Consider the following 12597-nt stretch of genomic DNA (forward strand, 5'->3'; position numbering starts at 1 on the left):
GTGTTAAGTATCATAGAAGGCACCCAGCCATCCCTCAAGATACTGTACACGCCCGAAAATGTACTCTGAAATCTTCCTACTGCTGCTATCACTGTGATTGGCTTCCTCTCTGGGACTTCTTCTGGATGGAGGGGGAGGGCAAGTTACAAGGAAGAAGCTGAAAGAAAATGAAGCAACCATTCCTGGTGTCAGGAAGAAAAGCCTGAGAATGACAGAAGCTTTAAAACAATAGCTTCAAACAGTTTCAAAGAGTAAAAATCAACTAGGCCCAATACGAGGTTATTCTGTATTACTTATACAATTTTCAGGCATTAAAACAAAGAGAAAAGCAAAAGATATCACAGACACCATCATTTTTTTTTTAGGCTAAATGAAGAAATTATACAATTTAAGTATATATGATAAATAGTCCTGGTCACATTCATGAAAGAAAGGAAAAACAAACAAACAAACAAACCAACTAAAGAAAGAAAGAAACAGAAAGAAATCCAGTAAAATAAAACTCTCCAGTTGAATCTGTCTAAGCCAAGTCTCCAACTCAACCCAAGCAGCATTGCTTTTGACATCTTGAAACAAGAAGCAAATACTCACAGACTTCCTGTCATGACGATGAAGGAACTGACTGGGAAGAAAGGACAGAACACTGACTGGTACTCACTGAACCTTTACGTTGGAGACTAGATCCATGGTTTTCACTAAGACTGCCTTACAGGTGCCTGCCTTCAAACAAAGACAAGCCTATTCCAGCAACCCACGACTCTCTAACAGCAGACTCTCTGGATGCCAGATTCTCAGATTTGAAATTTAGGAAGTAGGTTAAGGATAGTCAGAACATTTCACTTCCAAATGCAAAAGATGGTTTTGCCAGAAAAAAAGGCACCTTTAAGTGAATTACAGATCAATGAGGATATGCACACAAAATATGCCTCCAAAGATGCTGGTACCCTGAGATGCAGCCAGATGGTCATGGGACACAAAACCTTACACAGCACAGGAACAGCAGGCAAAGTATGGCCAGCCTGCAGAAGACTTGAGAAGGACCTCACACTGCTAACAGGTTATCACGTACAGGAGATCGCATCCATAGGAATGTAACACAATGAATTAGTAGGAGGCTTAATGGTGGCAGTTGGGAGGCCAGTTTTTAAAAGAGCTTCCTAGCTCTAAGGCTCGGCCAGATGTACATCTGTAACCTGTCTCCAAGATTCAAGGGCTGGATGGCTGTCTCAGCAGTTAAGAGTTCTTGCTACTCTTCCAGAGTACTGGGTTAGTTTCCCAGCACCCATGTTGGATGGCCTACAACCACCCATAACTCAAGATCTAGGGAATTTAATTCCTCTCTGGCCTCCATGGTCAAAAGCACGCAAGGGTCTCTGGATGTGTTATGAATGCTGTGACAATCACCCGACATAGACAAAGGCAGCCAGCCAGGCAAGCAGACACAGACACACACTCACACATCCTGAACACCCTAGAGGGGAGAATAAAATAGTCTACCATACTGACTACAAAGCACTTTCTTAAAATTTAGGTCAAGTTGCCAAGCTTTAGGGCTAGTGATGAACTACTTATTATTTACTGAGAATACAGTCTATGCCAACTCTGTTTTCTGTACATTCGTGCTCTGGAATTCCACAATCACCTAAAACTTCTCCTTTAAAAGCAAGTTAAGGTACAGAGATCTGTGACTTACCAAAGGTTGTAGGATTCAAAGGCAAGCTTTCAGACTAACAGCCTGTGCCAGCAACTACCACACTTGGCCATTTCCTATTAAAGGTTCCACATCTTGGCCCTAGATCCTGGCATACATTTGGGTTTTGTTGTTGTTGTTGTTTTTCTTATTTAACAAAGAGAAGGTAAGTAAGTAATCTGAAGGGCCTTGAACATACAACTACCTTTGAGGGTTCTCTCTCCCATTCCCTACCTTTTTCATCACAATGAAGGCCTGTGTGGGTGTTTGTCTCAGAAAGGCTCATCTCATCTCTACTGGATGTTTGTTTTCTGACTGCATTAACAAGACACTGGTTCACAAATCCTGGATGGTTGACAATCAGAAACTTTCCCTTGCATGTCCAATTTAGTTTTACCATGACACAGATGAGGAACACTCTTCTTAACCCCTGTCCCATTCTCTCCATTTCTTTTTCTCTGTCAGGTTCCCACTGTCCCTTATGAGTGGGATGTCTGGAGAACTGTGCCACACACACTCTGAACATTTCCTCTCACTCATAGCTCTACCCTTGGAATTGATGATGAAAAATGTCTACAAACTCATCTTCCCCATTCCAATCCCCCATCTGAACTTCCCACCAGTTTGGAAACATCAAGTCACCCAGCAAAGAGCCAGGGAGAACTCTGATTTGAGGCAACTTCCAACCACGCTTAGTATTCATTGTTAAGATGTTAAGATGTTGGACATGGGGCTGGAGAGATGGCTCAGCAGTTAAAGGCACTGATAGTTCTTCCAGTGGTCCTGAGTTCAATTCCCAGCAACCACATGGTGGCTCACAAACATCTGTAATGGAGTCTGATGCCCTCTTCAGATGTGTCTGAAGACAACAACAGTATGCTCATATAAATAAAATAAATAAGTAAATAAATAAATCTTAAAAAATATGTTGGACATGTAACTCAAGGGCCTCACAAATGCAAGACAAATTCTACCACTGAGATACAGCCTCTGCCCAAGCCAACTTCTACCCAGAATTCCAATCTCTTCTGATCATTCTTATCCTATATAAATTTTTTTTTTAACAGAAAATCACCCAACATGGAACTACTTTCCTTGGAACTACTTTACTTAGAATATAGTTTTAAGCTTTACTTATATATGTATTTATTGACTTGTGTGTGTGTGTGTGTGTGTGTGTGTGTGTGTGTGTGTTTTATGTGCACTACATCTGTGTATAAACTGGCAGAGGCTAGAAGAGGAACTGGAGTCACAGGTGGTTTGTAAGTCACCATTTAAATGTTAGGAACCAAACCTAGGTCTTTTGTAAAAGTAATAAGTTCTCTAAACTATTGGGCCACCTCTCTAGCTCTTTCAAAATATATGTACAGGGTCATTTAAAAGAAAATTTCCTATACATAATCACTATAACAATTCTGCTGTGGCCAAGTACCTACCACTTGGACAATAATGCTGTTTCCTTAAAATTTCTAAAACTTTTATTAAACATTACATTTAAGCAATAATATCTGAGAAACGAAATGATGTGCTAATTCTATTTTTGCCACAGATTTAATATACACTGAATGTATTAAAATAATATGTAAGTCTTTTTTAAAAAGACTTTCATTTGCATCTACTAGGAAACTTAAACTTTCCTGGTGTGATATGCAATAGCTTCTAGAACATTTTGGCTGTGAAGGGACTAGAGATAGGATCACACAATAGTTTCCAATGTCCTGACTTCCATGGCTTCTCTCTCACTGCATTATCTATTCCCAGCCTAGCTTCTACTCCAAAAAGGAGGAGAGGCTCATAAAATGTCACTCTAAATGAATCAATAACTATATAGGACAGCTTACCTTAACATGAAAATTATTTGAAATACGTTTTTCCCATTGAAAACCCATGCAAAACTGCCAAGTATGCTGCTGCGCACTGGAGAGGTGGAGAGAAGCTCCCTGATTGGCCAGTCTAGCCGACTTGGCTGATGCAGGCCAATGAGAGACCCTGTCTTATAGGAGGTAGATGAAGTACCTGAGGATGACACCAAGGGTTGTCTTCTGTGTTCCACTGGTGTACACACATGCACACGTGCACATGCAAGCACAAAACAGAGTTTTAAAAGGGGGTTGGAAAGATGCCTCAGTGGGTAAAGGTGCTTGTTCCCAAGCCTAACAATCTGAGTTCAATCCTGAGGACCCTTGGGGTATGAGAGAAATTACTCTTGCCAGCTGTCCTTTGACCTTCAAGACGTGTGCAATGTGGAACCTGCACCCACCACACCCCCACACCAACACACACACAGTAATTTTGTACGTCAGTACAAATAACAGAATCTTCGATTTCTTGAATACTCTCTGACCTCTTGGTCTTGGCAAGAGCCATACCTCAGGCCAAATACAACTTGCTACCAATGAGCTACATGCAGCTTCATTCTTAAATAGATGAAGACAAAGTGAAAAGAGTATCACTCCTTTATGACATGGGGAAAAAAAAACTGACATTCATATTCAGCTGTCTATAAATAAATCTGACTGGAAGTCAGCCACGCCCACTCATTTACATATGGCCCTTGCTGCACTGCTCCATGGTGCCAGAGGGGAACAGCTGTAGTCTCAACCAAGCAGCTCATAAACTTAAATCAATCATTCTTTTGTTGTTTCTAGAAAAGGACTGCTCTTCTCTAACAGAGACAGAGAAGCTAAAGTTGCCTTTATCCACGTAACTCATCTGATTTTCATTCATAGTACCTAAGTCAGAGGACAACCTTGGGTACTTGGTCTCTGCCCCATCCGGTTTGAGACAGGGTCTCTTAGCTGTTTGCTACCCTGTACCACAGGCTACAGGCTGTGAGCTTCTGAGTTCTCCTGTCTCAGTCTCCCATCTTCCCACAGAAAGGCAAGGATTAGATACATGCACTAATGTGTCTGACTTTCACGGGGTTTCTGGGGGGCCAAGTTCAGATCATCAATCAGGCTTTCACGTCGAGCACCTCACTCACTGAGCTACCTTGCTGTGGTGCACACACACACACACACACACACACACCAGTGCTACTCCCAGCTACAAACGCGCACTTTCCAGCAGCCTGAGCACGGCCACCTTACTTTCTCGTGCAATTCGGTAGACTATTTATTAACCACCCTACAAAGAAGCTAGCCTGACACCTTTTTAAAGCAGCAGTGTTATTAATTAAAAAGCTACCGACACCCATGCACAATAACTTCCTTATATCTTAATATGCATATCCATAGACTGATTATAACAGCGCCAAGAGATTGACAGGAAATGACTGAGTGTAATGGCCCAGAGGAGACACCGCATTGATCAGTAAATAATACACGTTTCTTCAAACTGTCTACCTGCATATTTACACATGTCAACTCACACAGGCTTTTATGACAGAAGGCTTTTTTCAAAGATCTATGTAAAAATTCTAACACTGATTCAAAAAAAAATTTTTTTTAAATCACAAAAAGCACCTTCTGAGGCTACAGAAGGTGGGCCTTTAATCCATTAAAGAGCGCAGTTTGGAGCTTCCACCCTTCCATGTGCAATGATCCTGGCAGTTAAAAGAAAATCTGCAAATGTCTCCCGAGGTCAAATATAGATGCAAGAAACACATATTCCTGGTCATAAGGTTATAACTCTGCTACAGACTTTTCACAATACCAATGACATCACAACCTTGCCCCCACTTGCCATATGAGCAAACTGAAGCTTTAGAAAGATTAGTGTGTTGGCCAGGCTTCCATTATTAGGGAGACCTGAAGCTGTCCAGCCTGTTTCAGTGATTAAGTTCTCTTGAAAAATCCTGTGGACCTAACAATATAAATTTAACACCTTTCCTGGGCAGTTCTCAGACCAAAAGCATCAAAAACTATGACCTCAAGTACTCGGAGGTGTGACCTTTGGACTGAAGCTACTGCAGCATGCTCCTGACAGAACCATCTTCTCTCCATATTCATAACTGGCTGTAGTTCCCACTGCTGAAAAGAAAATGCAAGTCTACATGGGAATCTAATCCTCCTGCTCCCCCCCCCAAAGAAGCTAATGAACCCACAGTCATGACACGAATTAAGCAGGGGCTGCAGGTAGCAAGTCCCTTATGAAAGACACACAATAACTAAATGTGCAACCTTTGTCCCTGCTCTTGTCAGCAGGAATCAGAGCAAACCTCAGTGGAATCCCTTGCTATGAGCTACCATCAACCACATTACATTACATGTTTTTCTAAAACATGTAAGAAGGAACCCCCACACCACCCAGTAGGCCTGAACTCTCCTCAGAGCCTTCACAATCTTGCTGTCTACCAATACCTATCTATAACTGTCCTGATAAATATCTTACCTCAAAGAACAATCTAAGTCAGTGACCACCACCACCACCCCCAAAAAAAAATCCTAATATGAGACCTTACAGAGTGAGAGAAGAGGAAACAGTGAGTTCCAAGCTTAGACTTACTTTGGCTACTGTGAAATGATTCAGGGAATTATTAGAGGAAGACTCTAACACAAATATAACCTTTGGCCTGTCACAATTACCCCAGTATGTCAACTATTGTTATTGTACAGGTTAGACACAGAGTGTTCAGGTATCAGGCTAAACCACTGTATCTGATCTGGAGAAGTGCTCCTAACTTCAAGGCTCTAAAAAAATCCAATACCCCAGTAGCTAGGGAGGGAAGAGAGCTACAAAGACTCGTTGCATCCCATAACTGGGTTATCAACCACCAGAACAGCAAGTGTACTAGATAAGGCTTCATCTGCCCAACCCCCAAACTCACACTCACACGCATGGGCTGGGCATGCATTAGGGCAGGGGAACATGTGTCTGGAAGCCAGAAATGAGTGTAAAATGCTTCCCTTAGTTGCTCTCCCTCCTGCTGTCTCTGAACCTGGAGCTCATGCATCTGGCTAGAAGAGCCAGCCAGAGAGCTCCAGAGAGCCACCCCTTACTCCCAACCTCTCCCCAGCACTGGGATCACAAACACAAACTAAGACAGTAAGCTTTTTTCTGTGGGTGCTGGGGTCCAAACTCAGATCGTCATATCTTCATGGCAAGGACTCACGACCAAATAAGCCCCACCCCAGGCCTCACACACCTTACAAAGGCTAAAAGTAGCCCAAGACTTTGGAAAGCTGTAAAAAACCCTTACAGCTCTCAGTCACTGGAACAGCAAGACACTGCCCCTCAGTTTCCCATGTTCTCTAAGTAGGTGCAGAGAAACCACAAATGGCATGTCACTCACAGTTATATAACCTAGTCTGCAACTTTCAGAAATATATAGAGAAAAGTTCCCTTATTAATACCCAAGTGCACCTGATGTTAAAAATAGTATGTAATCCCACACATTCCTGGAACGAGTCTTGGCTGCCTATACTGCAGAGCTATCCTAAGAGCAGAAGTCCCTGTTGCTTATGGACATGAGGCCTAAATGTCACACATAACACTCAGCCTTCCCACTACCACAAAGGTCTAACATCAGGGCCTTCCCCTGAACACCTGTTCTCTCTTGGGTTGGCCTAATGTTCCTATATGTTTATGTTCCTGGGGTCCAGACACTCAGGCATTGCTGCTCCAGGGGCTGCCAACAGACAGAAAGGCATTCCACACTGAGCCCATGACCGGAATCTTGGCTAGAAAATGAGAAATATTGAGGGCAGGGTGGAAATTGGAAGAAATCATTCTCCTTTCTACTGTGGACTTCATGTGCAGAGCAAGTTTCAGTTTCAAATGCATGCCATCCTTCACATGTGCGTGTGTGTGTGTGTGTGTGTGTGTGTGTGTGTGTGTGTGTGTGTCATACATACACACGATGGCATGTGAACGCTAAAGGAGGATATTTGGCAGTCCCTGCCTTTGTCCCTTGAGACAGGGTCTGTCACTGATCCTGAAGCAAGGCTGGCAATGAACAAGCCCCAGTAATCCTAGACTTCATACTCAGATTTTAAGTGGCACTGGGAACTCAAACTCAGTCCTCACACTTGCACGGGATATGCTCTTACCCACTGAGCTATCTCTCCAGTACCATAGTACTTTTTTTTTCCACAAAGACAAATATAAACTACACGACTTTCCCTGTGGAGTACCATAAAAGGACCCTGGATAGCCATGAAACCCACAAGAACAGGAACAAACAGCAGGCGTCCAATTGTTAGGTCAATACGGAACCTGACCCAAGCTTCGGTAGAACCCACTGATGATGCTCTGTGATTCTATGCATGGGACTTGAATACTCCGCTTCAGCCTCGACAATAAATCCAGAATGATAATATGCACCACACAGAGGTGCAGTTAGGAGTAAATGAGATAACCAATGTGATACTTAAGCTAGTGCAGGGGAAAAATAAGTGTCTAATGGATGTCTGCTATGATTATTTCTTACAAACATTGCTAAACTCACAGAACGCAGGAGGGATACAAAGATTCCATCTCATGAGCCCGTTCCAATCAATCAGACAGAACTGCATAGCCTACTGTGCAGGGGGAAATCTAAGAGCCACCATCAGAGCAGAATATGTCCAGAGGTCTAGGAGTCTGGTCATCCTTGACCAAGGTCAACAATATTACCCTCTGATGAAGGGCTGATAGGTGACCAGCCCGCATCTTCACCTGCGATTGCTTTCCAGAACTCTGGTGACATAATCAACACAAATAATAATACATAGCACGCTGAAATGAAATTAAAATGCACATTAACCAAATGATAGCTTAAATGTGCTAATGGCTCATTTTTCTTTAAGAAGGAATTAAAACGATGTCAATTCTCAACAGGCAGCTCAGCAGCCTGCATATGAAACGAGATGGGAACTTCCTTCTTGTGGCCTCTGCACATAACTCCAACCAAGTTAACAGAAAACACAGTGTTTTTTAGAACAATGTGTGATATAGTCTAAGTTCCTAGAATTCTACATCATGAAAGGCATCATGTAAAATATAAAAGCCAAATTCCTTCCTCCTTGGTACAGCTTACTGATATGCAGGGTTTATACATGAAAGGAAAGTCTAAGAGTTATCCCACGGGGTCAGCACCTGCCATCCACGGGGCCCGCCCTTCCAGAAAGACACTGTGCTGGCAGAATGAATGTCAGCCTCCAGTTCTCAGAGCTCTACTTCCTCAACAAGTCAGAACCAGGCTTGACACATAGGTGAAAGGAAGGTGAGAACAGCCTCCCCTCCCCCACGGATCTCCAATGTCACAGAAATTAAAAACAAATGAACCCCACAACCTCACAATGCTTCTCACCTAAAATACCCAAACCAGAAGATGAGAGAGAAAAGAACCTACCCAGCAGACTCAGGGGACAAAGCGCAGGCTTGTTTGTCAAAAATCCTCTGGGCATGAGGGTGTGGTCACAGCACTTAGGAGTGAGACATGAGAGGACAACACAGGGCAACACTGTCTGGGAAAAACAACAGGTTGCGGATGTAGCTTATTTAGTTAGCACAGTTTAATCCCCAGCACCCAAAATATATATGTATGCATATATGCATATTGATGTATACTTATACGTTTATATATTAACTGCTCAATATCAACATGGCCAACATTTGAGCATGCCAGGGCACACATGTGGAGGTCAGGGAATAACCTCGGGAGCTGGTTCTCTAGCCTGTTGAGACAGGACCTCTCTAGCTGCTTCTCATCTGCACTTCATGCACCAGGGCAGCTTGCCTGCAGGCTTTCAAGGGAACCTACTTCAACCTCCCACTTCACTGTAGGGATGCTAAGACTGCAGATACAGGGCACAACACACAGCTTTTAAGGTGGGTTCCAGGGACTGAATTCAAAATCTTCACGCTTGCATGTTTTTGTCACCGCCACCTAATGCTCAGCCACCTCCCTGGCCCCCACTGACACAGGAAGCATGGACTGACTTTCAGTGACTGGGTGCTGGCCAAACAAAGGCCAACTCTAAGACTTCTCTAAAGCTACTGACTTTACACATGATGGCATCTCTGATTTCCCAAATGGTGAGCTGATAACCTACAAGACCGTGGGTGGAAAATTCCCAGAGACTAAAGCCTGATCCCAATGTCGGCCTTGAGCACAGGGATGGAGAGGGAAATGATAAAATTCTTGATTCAGGCAAGAGGTTCGGGTAGGTGTCAAATGAACAAAAGCTACCCAACAGATTAAAACTTTATTCTAAAACAAATTAGCATGTCCAGAAAAATGCTTATATAATCCCACAAGGGGCTTCGAGAGGAATGAGAAATACCTGCAATATAAACGCAGATCTCCTTTATTACAAAGTTTGGCCATATTCTCATTCCTAGCCTAATTTCCTATATCATAAAAACCTATATTCAATTTTATAAATAGCATACAGCAAGAATCATAAATTTAGTTAATGCAGAGATTTAACAGATTTTTTTTTAAATGAGTGAGAAACGGCTGTTTCAGAGCAAGTATCAGAAAGAGTTCTTTCTTTGAAGCTATGTTTTTCCCTCTGACGCCACCTCCTTGGGGATATAACTAGAGAGAAATAAATTTCACAGCTAATATATATGAAGTAACATGTTTAACATTATCCTATGAATTTATATCTACCTACACCCATATAAATTTATTCCACATAAACTGTCGCCTCCAACAGAATTCATTAAAGTAACGTTACAGCTTCTGAATTAAATGCAATCTTCTAATTGGAATTTAATCTTACAATAGTAGTCGGTGGGTTTTCTTTTTTAATTGACAAACGGAATAATTCATTCATGAGTTTCATGGTTCTGTCTGAAGGATGTAACGGCACATTTGACATGGGATGGTTGGCCACTGCCATGAGGCTAGAGGGTCCTTCACGGCTGTCCTGCTTCTGCTAGTGAGCAGGACAGGATGGACACTGTCCATGCTGGATGAACGTGCTGCTAATATATTCCATTATTTCCATGAAAATGTCATGTTAATTTCTGATCTTCATCAAGCCAGACAATGGCTTCTATCATTGGCCATTAGCCAATTAGCTATGTGGAAAATATTCAACCAATTACATTACTTGTATTAGGTTAGGGACTGGAGAGAGAGGCAAAATAAAGGTGTTGAAAATACTGGGGAGATAAAATTTAAGTTGACACTGTCTCCGCATGCTGGAGCCCAAGTTATACAATCTGATAGGCAGCTGCCAGTGCTTATAAATGCTTATTAAATCTCGCTTCTCTTTATGGCATGAGCGAAGATCTGTATTTTTACCAATATTAGCTTCATTGTGTTATGAAAGAGACCAAAATACTTAAGATCATTCTCTCCAGCTTATAAAACATATTATATAGTTTATTAAATTGTTAAAATTACTTTTCAAAGTCAAAATTTCACAGACTGGAAGTTTAAGCACAACCAAGTGGCTTGGCCCAAGTTGACATGCTGCAACCCAAGGTGGCCCAGAAAGGGATGTGTCAGTCTGCACTACTTTCTCAGACCTCTGGCAAACTGCATACATCTTCTCCTGAAATCCGAATGGCCATGACCCCTACCCTTAATCATTCATGAAAGAAAAATTTAAGAAAGAAAGAGAGAAGGAGAGGGGAGAGGGAGGGAGGGAGGGAGGGAGGGAGGGAGGGAGAGAGAGGGAGGGAGGGAAGGAGGGAGAGAGGGAAGGACAGACAGAATAGGAAATGATGTGCCTGTTCATAAGTTTTACTTAAAAAGCAAAGACTGTGCAGATTCACAAAGTACATAGCCTCTTGCCTGACCTGAAGTGAGGTAGGTTTGTATCTTGTAAGTTTCTACTTTTTGACAAGTCCAAAGTAAAACTGTGATGAGAAAGATTAAAGAGAAACGGAAACTAGAAAGATGGCAGAGTCAGTAGGACACATGCCATGAAAGCAACAAGGACTCTGCTGAGGTCCACAGCCGCCATGTATAAAAGCTGCACTTGAAATCTTAGCTCTAGGAAGGTAGAAACAGACTCAACAATACTAGCTCTTTCTGTAAGTTCCAGGCAAGGAAGAGACCCAGTCTTTTAAAACAAGTAGATGCTGTGTGAGATTGACCCACAAGGTTGTCCTCTGGCCCCCTACATATACAGACAGGCAGACAGGCAGGCAGGCAGGCCGGCCGGAGCATGCGCACGCATGCACTCACGCAAAGATGAACTGAACAAAAACAAGTAGAAACCTCATGAACAATGTGAACAAACCACACACATCATGTGATGCTTACAGTGTTGCCAGACATGTAGAGAGTTTAGTGGTAGGGACAATACAAGGCCAGAGCACAGCCTGACAAACAAGCCAGAACCTCTGCCACCCCTCGTCAATCTTCTCAGGAACACTATGCAAATCCAGACTGTTATTATCACATTTATTAATAACCATGGCTAGCTGCCTATTAAATATGCAACAGACTTAGCCACTCTTCACTCCATGCCTCAGACAGAGAACGACATTAACTAATGCTTCATGCTCACACCAGGCAAACAGGAAGCAACTCAGAGGCCTGCCAGGTGAGTGGTGGCCTTAAAGAGCCATGGCCCACTGACAAGCCTCTCCTTTCTCATTCCTTACTTTGTTACACAGGCACTGTTCACTGACAACACAAATCCAGTACATTACCCATCTTCTGACCCTAAAAATTCTGCTATGATGATCTATCTGCAAACCGTTTATCTCAGTTTCATTCCTCTGCACTTCGGCAGGTAATGGGCCATTTTAACCGCCCACCCCTGTGGCTCTGACCTGCTTCACCATAAGGATACATTCCAGGAAATGCTTCACTCAGAACAAGAGTTGATGAGGAGACTAAAGACTCCAAATGATCAGCTATCTTTTGCTTAGTCAATAAACTGTAAAGGCACAAGACTACGAATAAGTTGACTCTGAAAGGACTTAGCCAGCCCTCAGGTGTGCTGCACCTGGGCAGGACAAGTCATGGCATCACAGAGAATTCACCCTCTGCTGGGCCTCAAAGCAAACTCAAGGAG

General features: G+C 42.8%; 1 protein-coding gene across 3 annotated transcripts in view; it reads right to left on the reverse strand.

Annotated features, from left to right (window-relative positions):
• The window catches only part of Foxp1 (forkhead box P1), a 504713-nt gene extending 495639 nt beyond the window's left edge, over positions 1–9074 (reverse strand). For all 3 annotated transcript variants that reach the window (XM_076940180.1, XM_076940181.1, XM_076940173.1), the window contains exon 1: positions 8964–9074. The gene's annotated coding sequence lies outside the window, so the exon portion shown is untranslated. The remainder of the gene's footprint in view (positions 1–8963) is intronic.
• Between the last annotated feature and the right edge of the window lie 3523 nt (positions 9075–12597).

This window comes from Arvicanthis niloticus, chromosome 9 (genome assembly GCF_011762505.2).
Source record: "Arvicanthis niloticus isolate mArvNil1 chromosome 9, mArvNil1.pat.X, whole genome shotgun sequence".
In the NCBI taxonomy this organism is placed as follows: domain Eukaryota; kingdom Metazoa; phylum Chordata; class Mammalia; order Rodentia; family Muridae; genus Arvicanthis; species Arvicanthis niloticus.